Genomic DNA, 19041 nt, shown 5'->3' with positions numbered 1-19041 from the left:
GGGTAGAATACTAGGGCGACTGGATGCTGGTCAAACACAGCAGGTCGTAGCACGGGCCCTCCGTGTGCCACAAAGTGTGATTTCAAGATTATGAAACGATTGCAGCAGACAGGAAACATGTCCAGGCGCTACGGTACGGGGCGTCCACAGTGTACAATACCACAAGAAGACCAATATCTCACCATCAATGCCCGCAGACGGCCACGGAATACTGCAGGTACCCTTGCTCGGGACCTTACTGCAGCCACTGGAACAGTTGTCTCCAGGCACACAGTCTACAGACGACTGAACAGACATGGTTTATTCGCCCGGAGACCTGCAAGGTGCGTTCCACTGACCCCTGGTCACAGGAGAGCCCGTAAAGCCTGGTGTCAAGAACACAGTACATGGTCACTGGAACAGCGGTCCCAGGTTATGTTCACTGACGAGTCTAGGTATAGTCTGAACAGTGATTCTCGCCGGGTTTTCATCTGGCGTGAACCAGGAACCAAATAGCAAACCCTTGATGTCCTTGAAAGGGGCCTGTATGGAGGTCGTGGTTTGACGGTACGGGGTGGGATTATGATTGGTGCACGTACACCACTGTGTGTCTTTGACAGAGGAACTGTAACTGGTCAGGTGTATCGGGACGTCATTTTGCACCAGTATGTCCGTCTTTTCAGGGATGCAGTGGGTCCCACCTTCCTCCTGATGGATGATAACGCACGGCCATCGTAGAGGAGTACCTCGAAACAGAAGCCATCAGCCGAATAGAGTAGCCTGCCTGTCCTCCAGACCTAAACCCTATCAAGCACGTCTGGGATGCTCTCGGTCGACGTATCGCTGCACGTCTTTAAACCCCTACGACACTTCAGGAGCTCCGACAGGTACTGGAGCAAGAATGGGAGGCTCTACCCTAGCAGCTGGTCGACTACCTGATCCAGAGTATGCTAACCTGTTGTGCGGCCTGTGTACGTGTGCATGGTGATCATATCTCATATTGATATCGGGGTACATGCGCACGAAACAGTGGCGCTTTGTAGTACATGTGTTTCGGGTAGGTTTTCTCAATTTATGTGTGAAATCCCTAAGCTTACACACTACTTAACTTAAATTATCCTAAGGACAAACACACACACCCATGCCCGAGGGAGGACTCGAACCTCCGCCGGGACCAGCCTCACAGTCCAGGACTGCTGCGCCCTAGACCACTCGGCTAATCCCGCGCGGCTTTCTCAACTTATCACCAATACCATGGACTTACCGATATGTATCGTGTGGGTTCCTTATGTGCCTGGGATATTAGCACCAGTTTTGTGTAGCGCCAAGTTGTGTAGCACCACATTCTGCAATTATCCTTGAATAATAATAATGAGCGTATGGCATTGGTGGCCGTGAGACCCCTCGCGGGGCGGTTCGGCCGCCGCTCCACAGGTTCTTTAACGCCACTACGGCGACTTGCGAGTGAATGAGGATGAAATGATGATGAAAGACATACAACACCCAGTCATCTCGAGGCAGAGAAAATCCCTGACCCCGCCATGACTCGAACCAGGGACACCGTGCGCGGGGAGTGAGAACGCTACCACCGCAAGACCACGAGCCGCGGACTGCAATTATCCTTAATTTATGAGCGTGACTGTAGTTCTGGCAAAGGTAGCAAATATACTCTAAGACGAGAAAAAGCAACACACCGTGACGGAATTATCCGAATGGCACGGAAACTGGTAGATGTAATCTACAGTGGAGACAAATAAGTGATTACAATCTCAGAAAAAATTGATACTTTATTCAAGAGGAAGAGCATCACAAATTGGGAAAGTCAATAATGCGTTTGTTCACCTCTGGCCCTAATGGAAGCAGCTATTCGGTTTGCCATTGACTGATAGAGCTGTTGGATATCCTCCTGGGGGGGGGGGGGCGCTATCGTGATAAATTCTGTCAAATTGGCTAAAACGTGTCTGGAGACGCCCCAGACAGTGGTGAGCCATACGGCCATACGGCCTAAGGACCAGGACTAATGGTCTGAGGTGCCATTTGGTTTCATAGCAGGATCGCTTCGGTTGTCTTCCGCGGCACCCTTACAGCGTAGCGGTACGCAACGATATTCTGGAACCCGTTTTTCCCTTCATCAAACGCCATCCTGCTCTTACACTTCAGCAAGGTAGTGCTCGCCCGCACTCGACAAGAGTTTCTACTACTTTTCTTCGTGTTTTTCAACCCATATCTTGGTCAGCAAGGGCGCAGGATCTCTCCTTAACTGAGAAGGTTAGGGTCATTATGGGCAGAGCTCTCCAACTAGCTCAGGATTTTTAGCATCAACGCGCCAATTGGACATAATTTGGCAACATAATCTGGCCCAATATCCTTCAGGAGGATATCCAACATCTCTGTCGAACAATGCCAAGCCAAATAACTTCTTGCACAAGGGCCGGAGTTGGTATAATTGGTTACGGGAGTGATGAAATTGTGAAGGTCTATCTCTTGAATAAATCATCCAATTTTTTATGAAACTACAATCATTCGTATGTCTGTACATGTACATCACATATACCGATTTTCGCCACATTTCCTTAATTCGTTTGTGATGCGTCTTTGTTTGGCTTATAGTGTATTTATATCAGCCTTATTATCACTATCAGAGAATTACTCTTAGGAATAGTATTAATTCTTAGAAATTAACGTAGTGCAATCGAGGCCAAATGGAATTGAGATTTAATGCACGTTTTGCTGGATCACACAAATCCAAAATGTTCAATTTCAATTTGTCTCTAAGGAGCTTCTGTTCCTGTTTCTCTACTTTAACTCAAAGAAAAATGTGCAGGTTCAGCATAACATAGAACATCGCATGACAGGTAGATGAATTACTGTCGATCGATGCAGGCGTAGTTTAAACGACAAGGGAATTAAGCTAGGTAATAAAATTTGAAATTTAGAATTAGCTCATCAGCAGATACATAGTTTAAGTGTTGAAATAAATACTACTATGGCTGACTTGAAAAATGAATAAGGCGAAGCTATCTGTTCCTTTAGTGATGAAATTTCATAAATAAAGGATTCATGTGACGAAGTACATATAAAATCAATGTGTAGCAACTGAAAGTTCAGTTAATAATTCTTGCCAATCTGAAGTGACTGAGTGGGTGGATGAGACAGTGAAGAACAGTGGAAAACTAATTAATGAGTTGAAATCTCGTGTAGATACTTATTTTAGTAAGACTCAAAACGTACAACCAAAGACTAAGATAAAAATCACAGTCGCGATGTATGTGCCAAGATAATTACAAAATATTAGATGCAGCCAAGAGAGCGTTCAAAAGCTAAATGGATCAGAGAGCTAAATGGATCAGAGAGCGATCAGAGTAGACTAACTGCAGAAATTCTGGTCCTAGACAGTGTACAAATTAAATATGAGAGACTCAGACAAAATTTTGAAAGGTATATCTATTTAGCTAAATATTTGGCTGATTCTGTATGTTCCAAGTATTTGTCACATGTTCAGAGTGTAAATACAAATTCAAACAAAATTCTCTTGTCCACTGTTGTGGAGCACCCTAATAAGTCTATCATTACTTTAGTGGAAGTGCGTAATAAATCAAGATTAAACAAAACAAAAGCATTGCTGGCGTACAATAATACCGTCTGTAGACTTACGTGTATTAAAGTTTAAATAGAATTTGAATTGTAATGGGTGAGTAAGCAATGATAATCTACACATATCAACAAAATTTTGCATCACCCCGATCCCAGAACTCCTGAAGATAGACGGTGAGTGTGGATATTGTATCACAGACACAGTCCCTTCGACTGTTCAGAGATGTCACTAAATCCGCCCAAAGATGTAAACAACCATGCATGAGCAGCTCCTATTAGACGTAGGGTGTACATCAGCTGATCAGTTTCAGTCATTCCACCAGGAAGAAGGTACAAGGCTCATGTTGCTTGTAGTTCAACCATGCCTAGACGATCAATACCGCGGTTAGCTCGCGTCCGCATTGTTACTTTGGGCCAGGAAGGGCTCTCAACAAGGGAAGTGTCCAGGCGTTTCGAAGTGAACCAAATCGACGTTGTTCGGACACGGAGGAGATACAGAGAGACAGGAGCTGTCGATGACATGCCTCTCTCAGGGCGCCCAAGGGCTACTACTGCTGTGGATGACCACTACCTACGAATTATGGCCCGGAGGAACACTGACAGCAGCGCCACCATGTTGAATGATGCTTTTTGTGCAGCCACAGGACGTCGTGTTACGACTGAAACTGTGCGCAATAGGTTGCATGATACGCAGCTTCACTCCCGACGTCCATGGTGAGGACCATCTTTACAACCATGACAAAAAAAATGGTACAAATGGCTCTGAGCACCATGGGGCGTAACTTCTGAGGTCATCAGTACCCTAGAACTTAAAACTACTTACACCTAACTAACCTAAGGACATGACACACATCCATGCCCGAGGCAGGATTCGAACTGCGACCTTAGCGGTGGCGTGGTTCCAGACTGTAGCGCCTAGAACCGCTCGGTCACAACGGCCGGCTCAACCATGACACGATGCAGCGCGGTACTGATGGGTCGAATGGACCGCTCACGATTGGCGTCACGTTATCTTCACCGATGTGTGTCGCATATGCCATCAACCAGACAATCGTCGGAGACGTGTTTGGAGGCAACCAGGTCAGGCTGAACGCCTTAGACACACTGTCTAGCGAGTGCAGCAAGGTGGAGGTTCCCTGATGTCTTGGAGTGGCATTATGTGGGGCCGACGTACTCCGCTGGTGGTCACGGAAGACTCCTTAATGACTGTACGATACGTGAATGCCATCCTCCGACCGATAGTGCAACCAAATCGGCAGCATATTAGCGAGTCATTCGTCTTCATGGACGACAATTCTTGCCACCATCAGCACATCTTGTGAATGACTTCCTTAAGGATAACGACATCGCTCGACTAGAGTGGCCAGCATGTTCTCCAGACAAGAACCCTATCGAAAATGCCTGGGATAAATTGAACAGCGCTATTTATTGACGACGTGACCCACCAACCACTCCGAGGGATCTACGCGGAATCGCCGATGAGGAGAGGGACAATCTGGAGCAACAGTGCCTTGATGAAGTTGTGGATAATACGTCTCGACGAATACAGTCATGCATCAATGCAAGAGGACGTGCTACTGGGTATTAGAGATACCGGCGTGTACAGCAATCTGGACCACAAGCTCTGAAGGTCTCGCTGTAAGGTGGTACAACATGCAATGTGTGAGTTTCTTTAGCAATACAAAGGGCGGAAATGATGTTTGTCTTGTTCTCTGTTCCAGTTTTCTGTACAGGTTCCAGAACTCTCGGAACCGAAGTGATGCAAAACTTTTTATGATGTGCGTATTTGAAAATAGTTGAGCTACGGCCGTTAAGGATATACATGGAGTGGAAGATTTATTCCCACTACCAATGACTAAAGTAGTACTTTGAAGTACGTGTTTTAAATAATGGAGTAGGTCAGTACATATGGGTTTACTCTTAATACTAAATACATGTACTTCAATTAATATTTAAAGAAGAGAATAAAATATGAATGTATGTTAAATTAATTTTAAAACTGTTATCCATTATGGATACAGATTTTAATTTATTCTGTATTGAGACCATAGTGAATTCGCATGAAGTAGTGGTGAGAGATAAGACACCAGTGGCACCGAAGGATACAAGGAAGTCAAAGATAAATCTCATGTTACTTATTGTAAGAACCATAAAACATTACTGAAAACAGTTATACATATTAATATACAATGCATATGTAGTAAGAGCCGTGCAAAAGTGTGTTTTCAGACAGATTTCTCACGGTCATTTCTATGGAGCTGTTAAACAAATATTATAGCAGCTTAGATGGAGCAATTAAAGAAATATTGCAGTCATTTTACATGAGGTGTTGAATAAATATTGGAGCTGCTTGGTTCGAGCTTCTGAGTAAAGGTTGCAGTCACTATAGTGGATCTGAATGGCAAACACTTCAAATAAAATTATGGGACCATAATAAAGGGTTGGATGATTTGTATTAAGAAGGGCGAACACGCACGCGAAAGAATTAAAGGGTAAGTTCTTTGAAACTCCGTTATTTTCTCTCATTGGAAAGAAGAAGTGTGAAATTTGACTGAAAGGCACCTATAACCTTCCTCTGGAACGGCGAAAACCAGAGGCGACCTGCGACCTCACCTACAGGCTCGGCGATGCTTCAAACAGCACGGTGCACATGCAAAAAGAAGGCCAGTGCTCAGAAGATTATGTGTAGTGTAAGGTGGGTCTATGAAGGCACATTACAGCCAAATTTAAACAAAATTCTGTCTAAAGCCACCATGACGTATCACGTGATGGGAAGGTCATCAAAGCCCCCTTTGCACACATCTCACCTCTTCATGCCTCAGAAATGGAGGTCAGGATCCCGACACCCAGCTTGGAAACCTGGTAGTTTTCTTATGGATAGCTGAGGAACACATTTCAGACACACCGTCGTTCAGAATAGACATGCAAATGCCTCAAGAGGTGCAAAAGGGCGTCCAAGAAACTCCCTTTCCCTTGAGGCGATCATTTAAACTCATATCGCAGTCGAAAATGGCAGCTCGCAATGTAATGTGTAATAGAACGACACCCCTTGACACTCCCAGACACTCTCCCCCACCCCTCCCCCCTCCTACTTTGAGATTCAAATACGACTGGTATACACATATTGGCCTTTCAGAAGAAAACAGAAGTTTGACAACTTGGTACGATTGTTGGAAGGAAATGGGAAAAAACGAGTTACTTGTTAATACGCTAGTCACTCGCCGTTGTGCCTACCCCTCATATCGGAACACATTCTGTGAGTACCTTTTATGAGGACGGAACACGCATTGTGGACTTCAGGAAAAAGTACTAGCTGCAAGTCTCGAGTTGCAGTGTCGCAGTGCGGTCCGGGTCTCGCCCTGTCACATTCATCACAGCCACACTCACACTCTCACCTTGGCGCACACACCCGCAACCACCCATCCGCGCACCCACCCCCACTTCTACGCTGCAGCCGTTTTCGCAGCTGCCGCCTTCGGAAACTCACTAGCGTCTGGTCCATGTGTCATTCTGTCTCTGCTCCAACGATCTGGCTCTTCCGTTTCTTCGGATCCTCGTGACTCACACAGCTAGTGTAGACTGGAAAAGAAGAGAAACAAAAATACATTCTTGATCATTACCGTCAGCATACTAAATCTACACCTTTTGTGAGTGAGAGGAAGAATAAAGAAGGATAGCTAGGAAAAAATTTAGATCATAACGCGGACAGCAGACCTACGAAACGCACTCAAAGACTACACCGTTCCGGATCAATAAGAACTGTTGTAATTTCACACAATAATTACGACAAGATCTGCATGGTAGAAAATCTACGTTTGACTACGCTAATGAGAAGCAACCAGTTAGTAAATGGAGCAAAGCATGAAATAAGAATCTACTTACGACTGATATTGACGGATAATAGTGGAAGACTCTCCAGAAATATTAAGTTTAAAAATAATTAAGCAACTAGGTTTGATGTCAAAGCCAGACATAATGAAATACCTACCTCTGATACAAATTGACAACGCGGAGAAAGTTTTGCTCAGAGCTGCAGGACATAGTAATGTCCCTCAGGAATAATAATTACTAATGAGATAGGTTTTTTTTTTTACAAAAAAGAGAGTTGCGTCCAGCTAGAGAACAGTTGACGAATAAGTCTAGTCTATGGCGTATACTAGTATTTTTGATATAAGTAACTACAACAGAGACACAGGTTGGTATCATAAGGAATTAGTGCGGTACTGAGATATTCTGCCGTCCAAACGGTGATTGTCAAGCAACGTGCTCCTAATAAAAGTACCAACTGTAAAGGAACTGAAAATATTGTGATTTAATCGCAGAGGTGCTGAAAAATTGTTCCAGTGACACACCAGAGAAATATCTGGTAAACTTTTTATCTTTGAGAGACATAGGAACAATTTCGCCCTTCGTTTTCTTTTGTATGAACGACTACTTTTTGTTCTGATGGGCTGGTGGGATGTCGTACTGTCTAATTACTAGTGTGTGTGTGTGTGTGTGTGGTAAATGAATGAGTTAAAAGACGCAAGATGTGTTTTATATTATTTTCATCGCACAACAAGCCTTATTCCCATGCCTATGGAGTATTTATGTTTAGCAGAGAAGTCGAGTTTTAGATGGAACCGAAGATCTTCAAAACGGCGCTGCTCAACAATAGAGGTACGTGATTGTGCTCTCTACTTTCCTTTCGTGGCCGCTAAAATTACTTCCGATTCGTTTTGCCGAGACATTCAGAACCTGCAATCTTCTTTTTCTTATAAAAATACTAGTCCGATGCAAAAGAAATACTCTTAGATTTAAATAATTGCCATCCTTTTACCCAGGCCACGGGGAATGATAGAACGTACGTGCCTCTACTCTGAATGTACGTTCGCAATCTCCGAGTGTGTTACGACGAAATTATTTCACAATGAAAATTTCTCATCAGGCTGCAACCACTCGCATGCGAATGTACGTACCCTCTGAATGTATCTAGTCAGTCATGCGCGTTGTTCAAAAGCTTTACTTTTAATATTCAGTGGATTACATTTCCGAAATTAATTTTTGTTTATGCTGCAAATCGTACTTCACGCGAAGTATTTAGGCTCAATTTAATAAAAAAAAAGATTCCGAATAATAGAAATAAAGAATAACAATCAAACAAATCAAATCTAAATACACAGAAAGAGGGAACGTTACACAACTTAGCATTTACGAGCTATTACACTTCACTTGACAGTAAACGTAAGTCGCTGTTTCGAATAATACGAGAAAAGAGAACGTCTTATCTCTAACACCCTAGCCATTCGGAGGGACCCAAACTAACGCTGTAAACAGGTACACGAACATGACGCCTGCCAAAGGTTCAACGACAAAGATTAAGTTCCCCAACTCCTATATTTAAATTCTGCATTGACCAACTAATACACTGATGAAACTTAACATTCCCCGACAGCACATACTCAGACTAGCTTGTGCCATTCTCAACACCTATTTTCTGCAAACAAACGCTATATAAAATGCTAAACATGCCTATTTCTCCTACTTGAAAAAGAGTTCCAGTACTAGCACAATAGCTTCTTTATTGCCCTTCCGAAAACGAAAAAACTGTTCGTCAAGATTTGTAATTACTAATTAACTCCGCCTCTTCTGCGCTTCTAAACAAAATACAATTCTTTGGATTTGGCTGCTCCTAACTCCCTGGAGTTGGAACTAAACACGAGGTAGCGACATTCAATTAAAATGACCTCCCCTGTACGGGATCACAGGTTGTGATCCAAAAATGATGACATATGGAAGTTTGCGTCTGGCCGTGATTCGTGCACGGACAGCCAAAGTGCTTAAGGCGACCGCTGGTGTAAAGCGGAAATTCTGGATTCGAGTCCAGGTCGTTATTCCCATATGTAATCATTCTCATAAAGAGCTGACGGTTTTTCGTATTCGCAACTGCGAACGCATTTCATGTAAAACCGAAGAAGGTGTCAGCGTGAATGACGAACGAAACAACTTTACAAAGACTTTTCTGGCTGTCTCATAAGGTCCTATGAGCGATCTGCGCACTGCTCATAGAATATCTTGACTATTTCTTATTTTTCATTAATCCAGTCTCGGAATATTTTGGAATTATCTATTTAATTTAATCGTATGGCTAGGGCACCCAGTCGGGCCGGCCGTTCGCCGGGTGCCGGTCTTTCAATTTGACGCCACTTCGGCGACCTGCAGTCGATGAGGATGATAGGATGGTGAAGAGGACAGCACAACACCCAGTTCCTGGGCGGAGAAACTTCCCCGATCTACCCGGTAATCGAACCCGGACCCAGAGAATTGACAATCATTGACACTGACCATTCAGATACCGGGGCGGACAACCAAACATTGAAATGACTTAACACTCGAAGAATGCTCTTTTTCATCGCAGAACTCTTTTCGTCGAAATTCCACTGTCGTTGCCGAAGGCAAACCGACGAGTGCTCAGTCGAGGAATTACAAACAGTCGTCGCATAAGACAGCCAGACCTGGTCGACGGGAACTGTACGCAGTGCTCCGTGGTTTTCTTTAAATAGCTGCTCTCCAGGAAATAACGTGCTGCCCCTCTCGTAACTCGTGACCGGATGTAGGCTTGGTCTTACGATGCAGCCAGCGACCTCCTGCTGTTGCCTGGCGAGCTACCTGTTGGTCTGTAGCTCTCGATGCAAGCCGGCTTCTGTGGCCGAGCGGTTCTAGGCGCTTCAGTCCGGAACCGCGCTGCTGCTACAGTCGGAGGTTCGAATCTTGCCTCTGGCATGGGTGTGTGTGATGTCCTTAGGTTAGTTAGGTTCAAGTAGTTCTAAGACTAGGGGACTGATAACCTCAGCAGTTAAGTCCCATAGTGCTCCGAGCCATTTGAACCACTTGCTTTTGAGTTGGAGAGGAGTAACGGAAATTTCCAAAAATATAATTATGTTTATAGATATTATAGATATTATGTTATTACATTATTATATTCGGTAGTATAGATATTATTACATTTATAGGTATATCTACGTCTAAAGTAACTAATATGCAGTATGTTCCATTCCGTAAATTTTACTTTTATACACTCATGCTCATAAATTAAGGATAATACTGATACATAGTGAAACAACGCTCTGGTGGGCGGTTTTCGGGCTCGGGGTATGACAATGCGGTGCATTTGACCTGCAGTCGTCGCACGGTGGCGCTGCCAGCAGACTGATGACCTCAGATGTTAAGTCCCATAGTGTTTAGAGCCATTTGAACCTTTTTTTTTGAGCTCTCGATGCGCCTGTTGGCGGTCTGTGGGCTCACTTGAGAACCCCGCGTGAGCAGTGCATTCCGTGATTCGTGCTTGATAACCGTCATGTGCGTTGCGACTGCTGCCCCTGGGCGCTATAGCACGATGGACAGAGAAATAACATCAGAGGGAGCAAAACATTTCCAGAAGCAGATATCGATTCTTGACATAATTTACAAGTTAAGAAATTCGAATTGAAGCTCAGACCTTTCAGAGAGGTGCGAAAATGAGATGGAGCATAGGTTAACTGAAACTATCAGAGATTTTTTGAGAGTTTCGAAGGGAGTTTTAGAAACTGAAATAATCGAAAGAAATACTAAAGCAGATACCGTCTGAGCAAAAAGTCAGTATAAATTTGAAACTGAATAAATCACCGAATAATGTAGATAGAGAGGTACAAATTGACACACATTCTTGGATGACATGGGGTTTTATTAGAACAAAAAAAAAAATACAAAAGTTCAAAAAAAAGGTCCAAAAGATGCCGCTTCATCTGATCAGAATGGCAATAATTAGCATAACAAAGTAAGACAAAGCAAAGATGATGATCTTTACAGGAAATGCTCAATATGTCCACCATCATTCCTCAACAACAGCCATAGTCGAGGAATAATGTTGTGGACAGCACTGTAAAGCATGTCCGGAGTTATGGTGAGGCATTGATATCGGATGTTGTCTTTTTGCATCCCTAGAGATGTCGGTCGATCACGATACACTTGCGACTTCAGGTAACCCCAAAGCCAATAATGCACGGACTGAGGTCTGGGGACCTGGAAGGCCAAGCATGAGGAAAGTGGCGGCTGAGCACACGATCATCACCAAACGTCGCGCGCAAGAGGTCTTCCACGCGTCTATCAAAATGGGGTGGAGCGCCATCCTGCGTAAACATCGTACGTTCCAGCAGGTGTTTACCAGCCAGGCTGGGGATGATGCGATTCTGTAACACATCGGTGAACCTCTCACCGGTCACGGTAGCAGTCACTGACGTTTTGCTGGCCAGCGCCATCTGTCGGACATTTTGGGAACTTTTTTTTGTTCTAATAAAACCCCATGTCATTCCAAGCATGTGCGTCAATTTTCACCTATCTGCATTATTCCGTGGTTTATTAAGCTTTCATGTTTATACTGACTTTCTGATCACCCGGTACATTGGTAGGTTTAGAGAAAAGCAAGATTTACAGCATTTGTATGTTTATAAAATGCTTGCGACAATATTGTCAGGAATACAATCTTCCAAATTATGAAGTTGTCTGGTATACAATATAGGGAACGAATGGCCATCTGTAACTTGTAAGAATGCTCTACTGCAGATTACAAGTATGAAAAGGGGTGTGAGACATAGTAGATATAGCAATGGAGAAGGGAGTAAGTCAGGGTTGTAGCATCTCTTTCATTTTATTCAATCTTGTCAAGTAAACAGTAAAAGAAACGGAGGAGAATGTTGGGAAAGGAATTAAATTTCATGGAGAAAACTTTAAGATATTTAAGAGCGGTTGTAGATGACGAAGGACTTGGAAGGTTAGTTCAACAAAACTGTAACACGGGTAGTGGAGTTAGTTGAATTAAATCAGGTGATGCTGAGGAAATTAGATTAAAAAGTGCAGTAGATGAATTTTGCTGCTTGGGCGGCAAAATAACTTACGCCAGCCATAATTAAAGGGTCATAATATCCATTTTGTCAATACCAAGACAAATTTTCTTGAAAAAGAGAAATCAGTGAAAATTTCTGATTATTCAATAAATGATTTTTTATGACTTTGGTCGCATTATTTATGGAATGGACCTCTGTATATTATGACCGCGTCGGCATGCATGTGAACACTCGAATGGAACGTGATATTAGATACAGTTACATTACAAAAACTTTTAGCAGTGCTACTGTGGTAGTACAAACGTCAGCACTTTACATAAACGTTTTAAAAGACCGCTATCAATTCCAAGATGGCACATCAATCTACGTACTCATACCTACAGTCCACCTAGCCGCTGATACATACGAGAATCACAGGCAGAAGGCACGTTGTGCTACGTAGAAAGTTCTTAAGTAGCACCAGAGAATCAAAGGACGGCAAACCACCCATGCTGCTTATTTCCAATATTACTCAACAGTTGCTATTTTCTTGTAACTGTCTCGTCTCGAACTTAAGTTACTACTTCTCTCTTACAAGCTAATCAGCTCCGTTTGCTTATTTTGTCAGCCAGTATTTGGCACACAAACTTGGCCGTCATCCTCTGAAGAATCATTAGTCCTTCCTACGGAAACCTGCCTGTGCCAATGCTCTGGCCACTTGGGTCGTCTCTTTCCAAACACTACCGCTCGTTCTCTCGCAGCATCCTATTTGCCCAGTATACGGTGACGCGATGGTTTAGCAGCAGCAAAAGGCTGAGATACTTGGACAGCAGAAGAACGAGATGAATAATCTATCATGTTACTACAAAACAAAAATGTATCGTAATAACTAACAGCCAGGATATAGACGGCATTATGACGTAAATTCTGACACTGGAAGTAATGATAACAAAATATTCATAATTAACTTACTTTAGGACACTGTAACAACCATAATAATGACAGTTTAGCTTCGCGGTTAAGACAATTTCAATAAAAGCATATATTAATCTGGTACGAATATCTGATTAATTACTTTGGATTTGTTCACAAATAACTTTCTGCTACTAGTTACGATTTTCTTTTATTTATGTTTTGCACAAAGTGGTTCCGGAAGTGTTTCCCATTTCCAAGTGGTATTTCTTTGTATTGCGACATTTTTTCGTAATGTTTTCGAAGTTTGAGGTTCTGTAAATAATAGATGTAAGCAAATTATTGTCGATATTGTTAGGACCTGTAACATTATCTGTCAACTACATCTAAAATATCTTTTTAACTGTTCGTTTATGTACAAGTTATCTTAGATTTTTGCTGTGCACTGACAGTTTTGAATTATGTTTGACATGTGCGAAACTGCACAAATGGACCATAAGAAAACTGTATGTACAAGTTCTTACAAATTCCGCCACTAACTATATATACAATAATCGATAAGTAACTAAAAAGTGGGCGTTTTTGAAATATTTCAGCAAAATCTATGAAACAAAGCAGAACTTCACGCATCGGAAGCATTACGAAAATGTACCATAACAACCAATCCCAAAGAAAGCAGGTGCTGACAGATGTGAAAATTACCGAACTATCAGTTTAATAAGCCACGGCTGCAAAATACTAACGCGAATTCTTTACAGACGAATGGAAAAACTGGTAGATGCAGACCTCGGGGAGGATCAGTTTGGATTCCGTCGAAATGTTGGAACACGTGAGGCAATACTGACCTTACGACATATCTTAGAAGAAAAGGCAAACCTACGTTTCTAGCATTTGTAGACTTAGAGAAAGCTTTTGACAATGTTGACTGGAATACTCTTTTTCAAATTCTAAAGGTGGCAGGGGTAAAATACAGGGAGCGAAAGGCTATTTATAATTTGTACAGAAACCAGATGGCAGTAATAAGAGTCGAGGGGCATGAAAGGGAAGCAGTGGTTGGGAAAGGAGTGAGACAGGGTTGTAGCCTCTCCCCGATGTTATTCAATCTGTATATTGAGCAAGCAGTAAAGGAAACAAAAGAAAAATTCGGAGTAGGTATTAAAATTCATGGAGACGAAGTAAAAACTTTGAGGTTCGCCGATGACATTGTAATTCTGTCAGAGACGGCAAAGGACTTGGAAGAGCAGTTGAACGGAATGGACAGTGCCTTGAAAGGAGGATATAAGATGAACATTAACAAAAGCAAAACGAGGATAATGGAATGTAGTCAAATTAAATCGGGTGATGCTAAGGGAATTAGATTAGGAAATGAGACACTTAAAGTAGTAAAGGAGTTTTGCTATTTAGGAAGTAAAATAACTGATGATGGTCGAAGTAGAGAGGATATAAAATGTAGACTGGCAATGGCAAGGAAAGCGTTTCTGAAGAAGAGAAATTTGTTAACATCGAATATAGATTTATGTATCAGGAAGTCGTTTCTGAAAGTATTTGTTTGGAGTGTAGCCATGTATGGAAGTGAAACATGGACGATAACTAGTTTGGACAAGAAGAGAATAGAAGCTTTCGAAATGTGGTGCTACAGAAGAATACTGAAGATAAGGTGGATAGATCACGTAACTTATGAGGAGGTATTGAATAGGATTGGGGAGAAGAGAAGTTTGTGGTACAACTTGACTAGAAGAAGGGATCGGTTGGTAGGACATGTTTTGAGGCATCAAGGGATCACAAATTTAGCATTGGAGGGCAGCGTGGAGGGTAAAAATCGTAGAGGGAGACCGAGAGATGAGTACACTAAGCAGATTCAGAAGGATGTAGGTTGCAGTAGGTACTGGGAGATGAAGCAGCTTGCACAGGATAGAGTAGCATGGAGAGCTGCATCAAACCAGTCTCAGGACTGAAGACAACAACAACAACACCATAACACAAAGAACTACACACTTGAAAATGCGAATTATTTTCCGAAACTCGTTTCATAAAACATAAATAAAAGAAAATAGTTTGCTGGTAGCAGAAAGTTATTTATTTATGTGAGGCACAGGGTGTTTCAAAAATGACCGGTATATTTGAAACGGCAATACAAACTAAACGAGCAGCGATAGAAATACACCGTTTATTGCAATATGCTTGGGACAACAGTACATTTTCAGGCAGACAAACTTTCGAAATTACAGTAGTGTTCACATGCATGCCGACGCGGTCATAATATACAGAGGTGCGTTCCATAAATAATGCGACCAAATTCATAAAAAATCATTTATTGAATAATCAGAAATTTTCAAAATAGCACGCTCTTGCGTCGATACACTTCTAGAGGCGGTGTTTCCATGCCTGGAAGGCATCCTGGAATGCCTTTTCCGGAATGTCTTTTAGAGATAATGTAACATGCACCTGGATGCTTTCAATTGCGTCCCAATGTTTTCCTTTCATGACTCCTTTTAACCGAGGAAACAAAAAAAAGTCAGCGGGAGCCAGAGCAGGACTGTAGGGAGGCTGGGGAACCAATGGGGTCATGGTCCTTGCCAGGGAGTCGTTGACAATGAAGGCGCTGTGAGTCGGCGGGTTGTCGTGGTGAACTTTCCATGTGTCCTTGATGTCGCTTCGGCATCGCAAGACCCTCCTTTTCAGTCTTTTGAGCACTTCCAAGTATAAAGGTGACTTCACTATAGTCCCGGCAGGTACAAATTCGTGGTGGACAATGCCTCTGACGTCAAAGAAGAGAATGAGCGTGATTTTGATCCTGGACTTGCTCATGCGTGCCTTCTTGGGACGGGGCGACGATCGGGTGTGCCACTCTGAACTCTGCCTTTTTGTCCCAGGGTCGTACTCAAAAATCCACGACTCATCACCAGTGATAATTGAGTTTAAAAAATAAGGAGGATTTTCACACATTTCTAACATTTCTCGGCACCGAAGCACTCGCACGTGCTTGTGTTCGTCGGTCAACACTTCTGGCACGAGTTTGGCACACACCTTTCTCACGTTCAAATCTTTGGTCACAATGCGGAAAACGGTTGTTTTTGACACGTTTAGAATTTGTGCCATAAATTGAAGGCTCAGCCGTCTGTCAGAGTTCAAACAATCGCGCACACGCGTCACATTTTCGTCGACTCGTGCGGTTGATGGCCGTCCACTGCGACGTTCGTCGGTGATCTCCTCTCGGCCCTCCATGAACGACTTGTGCCATCGGAAAACTTGTTATTTGGACAAGCAATCAGTCCCAAAGGTACGCTGAAGTAATGGAAACGTTTCGGTGGCGGACTTCCCAAGTTTACTGCAAAATTTGATAGCGTACCGTTGCTCTACAGAATGATCCATTGTGCCGTGTTACATAAACTTAAAACAAGGTTGACGGAAACGCACGTCCTGACTCTCCGGCAGCTCGCAGCCGAATGAGACAAAGAGCGTTTTGAAGCTAACACCCCCCTCCACTTAGCCAAGCCGGTTACAACACGCTGTGGTGTACCATTGCGTCAGAAAAAAATTGGTCGCTTTGCTCACGGAACGCAGCTTTGTGTACAGGGACCAACTTAGATGTATGTGCTCCGGGCAGCAGAATTTCTTCACCAGCGGTAAGAAAGTTTATGATAGAGGAATCTACATTGGTATCAAAAGACAGCCTAACATGAGAAAAATTATAGCAAATCATTTTATACTCAGCTGCTATCCTTGCGTAAACGATTCGACTAATGCTAAGACAATTGCACATTTTTCCTATCTGAGAAAAAGAAAATGACAAAAAGTGTAAGACAAAAATGGAATTGTGTAAAAGTGCACTGTTCCAGAGGCATTCATCTTCGTACGAACATGTGGAATGTGGGGTTTTCAGAACTCCCATTTCCTAGAAGCGCCCTCTAGTGGCAGGAGAGGGGAGCGGTGCAGCTGTCTGGGGGAAGATGTGTGTGGGAGCGGTGTGCGCTGCGGGTAGCGGCACTAACTCTGCAGGGGATCAGCATAGCTCACGGGCTCAGCGCCGCCGCCGCCGCCACACTTCGCCGCTCTCAGAGGGCCCTACAGCTCTGGCCGCTTGATTGGTGTCCGGCGCAGGCGGTCCGTAGTGTGACACACGGAAGACTTAAAATGACCGATGCTCGCCTCAAATCACCACTTAGGTTCAGCCTGCTGTTTCAAGAAAAATTGGCCAGGTGCTAGAAGAACACGAGTTGCGACAGTTCTGTACAAACTTTATTATGTATATAGACAGTTCATTCATGCCGGGAATAAAGAATCTCGACAATTTTTGCCTGTTATCGACATTTATACTGGCAAGATATCGGTCCCAGCAATTCTAAGACTTTCGATAATGTTTTCATTTTAAGTTTGAAGCTGGTTAAAAAATAACAGAAGAAATACATGTTTCGCTTGCTGTACTTACAAGTTAACACTTTTATATTTTTTCGTTTACTGCACTGTGAAGTTTTGTCTGTAATAAGGTTCATGATTCTAGCTCAAAGGGAAGTACACTGTACGTTGTAATGAGTGAGTTGAGTATCACAATATGTGACTTAAATGACCATAACTTTTGACTGCACTGACTTAGAAACTAAATGTTTTGCATCTCCATAAATTTCAACTTGATATGTCTTCCCATTCATGAGAATTAGGGGTATTACCAGAAGGACAGACAGTCGAACAGTATGACAAAAAATTGCGTTATTTAATCACAGAGTCACAGTTTTTCGTCTCTTCCCTTTACTTTCTCTGTGAGACCTCGCTTTTCGCCAAATATCTGATACTAGGTGAACAGGAAGTACGTATAAGTTTTGATTGAGTTTGCGGGTGTCAAAATATGTGACATAGATGACACCACCTGTGGACCAAAGACTTTAGTGTGTAACATAAATTTCAGTTTGATACATCTACCCGTTCCGGAGAAAAACAGCCAGGCAAACAGACGAACAAAAAAATGATCCTATATGAATGCTAATAAATGCTTTCACAGGGGACATCGGTATTCCCGCCGAAGTGTAAGAACATCAGGAGTAAATGGATGTGGCAAATGTTCAACTTCCCTCGTGCTGTACCAATTTTGGATAAATTGACAATGGCGTGAACGTCAGACAGCCAACCAACGGACTTGCCTGCTCTGTAAAGCAGGATTGGCTGCGATCTGTGACCTACGTGATGACAGAGTACAATGCTGGTGCACGCACAAGTGTTTCGGATCTCAGTGTTCAGCGAGTATAGGTGAACATGGGGTCCGCAGCAGACAAGTTCCCATGTTGACCCAATGATTTAGTCAGTTACGGTTACAGTGGACAAGGCGTCATCGAGACTGGACCGTGGATCAAAGGAAAGAAATGTGCCATTTGGATTGAGGAATCACGTTTATGTTTAGGCCGGTTGTCATATCTGGCCATATCCAGTTATGTGGTCACCCAGGCGAATGGCTGCTCGTAGCGTGCACCGCACTAGGGACTCTGGATGGGTGCAGGATCATGCATGGGAGGCATTCACCGGGGCTGTCGTGGAGCCGGTGGTAGCAATCGAACTCACCATGACGACCTGTGCATTATGGCGGACCACCTGTGTCCCTTCACGTTTGGTGTCTTCCCCCGACAGTGACAGGATAACTGTACGTACCGACTTTGTGTTTCTTAGGAAATCTTTGAACATGAGAGAGATTCCCCTAAAGTAAAAATTTAAGGAAAGGTGCATCGCC

Source organism: Schistocerca gregaria, chromosome 2 (assembly GCF_023897955.1).
Source record: "Schistocerca gregaria isolate iqSchGreg1 chromosome 2, iqSchGreg1.2, whole genome shotgun sequence".
Taxonomy (NCBI): Eukaryota; Metazoa; Arthropoda; class Insecta; order Orthoptera; family Acrididae; genus Schistocerca; species Schistocerca gregaria.
The sequence above is the reverse complement of the archived record's forward strand: the minus strand, read 5'-3'. Positions refer to the sequence as shown.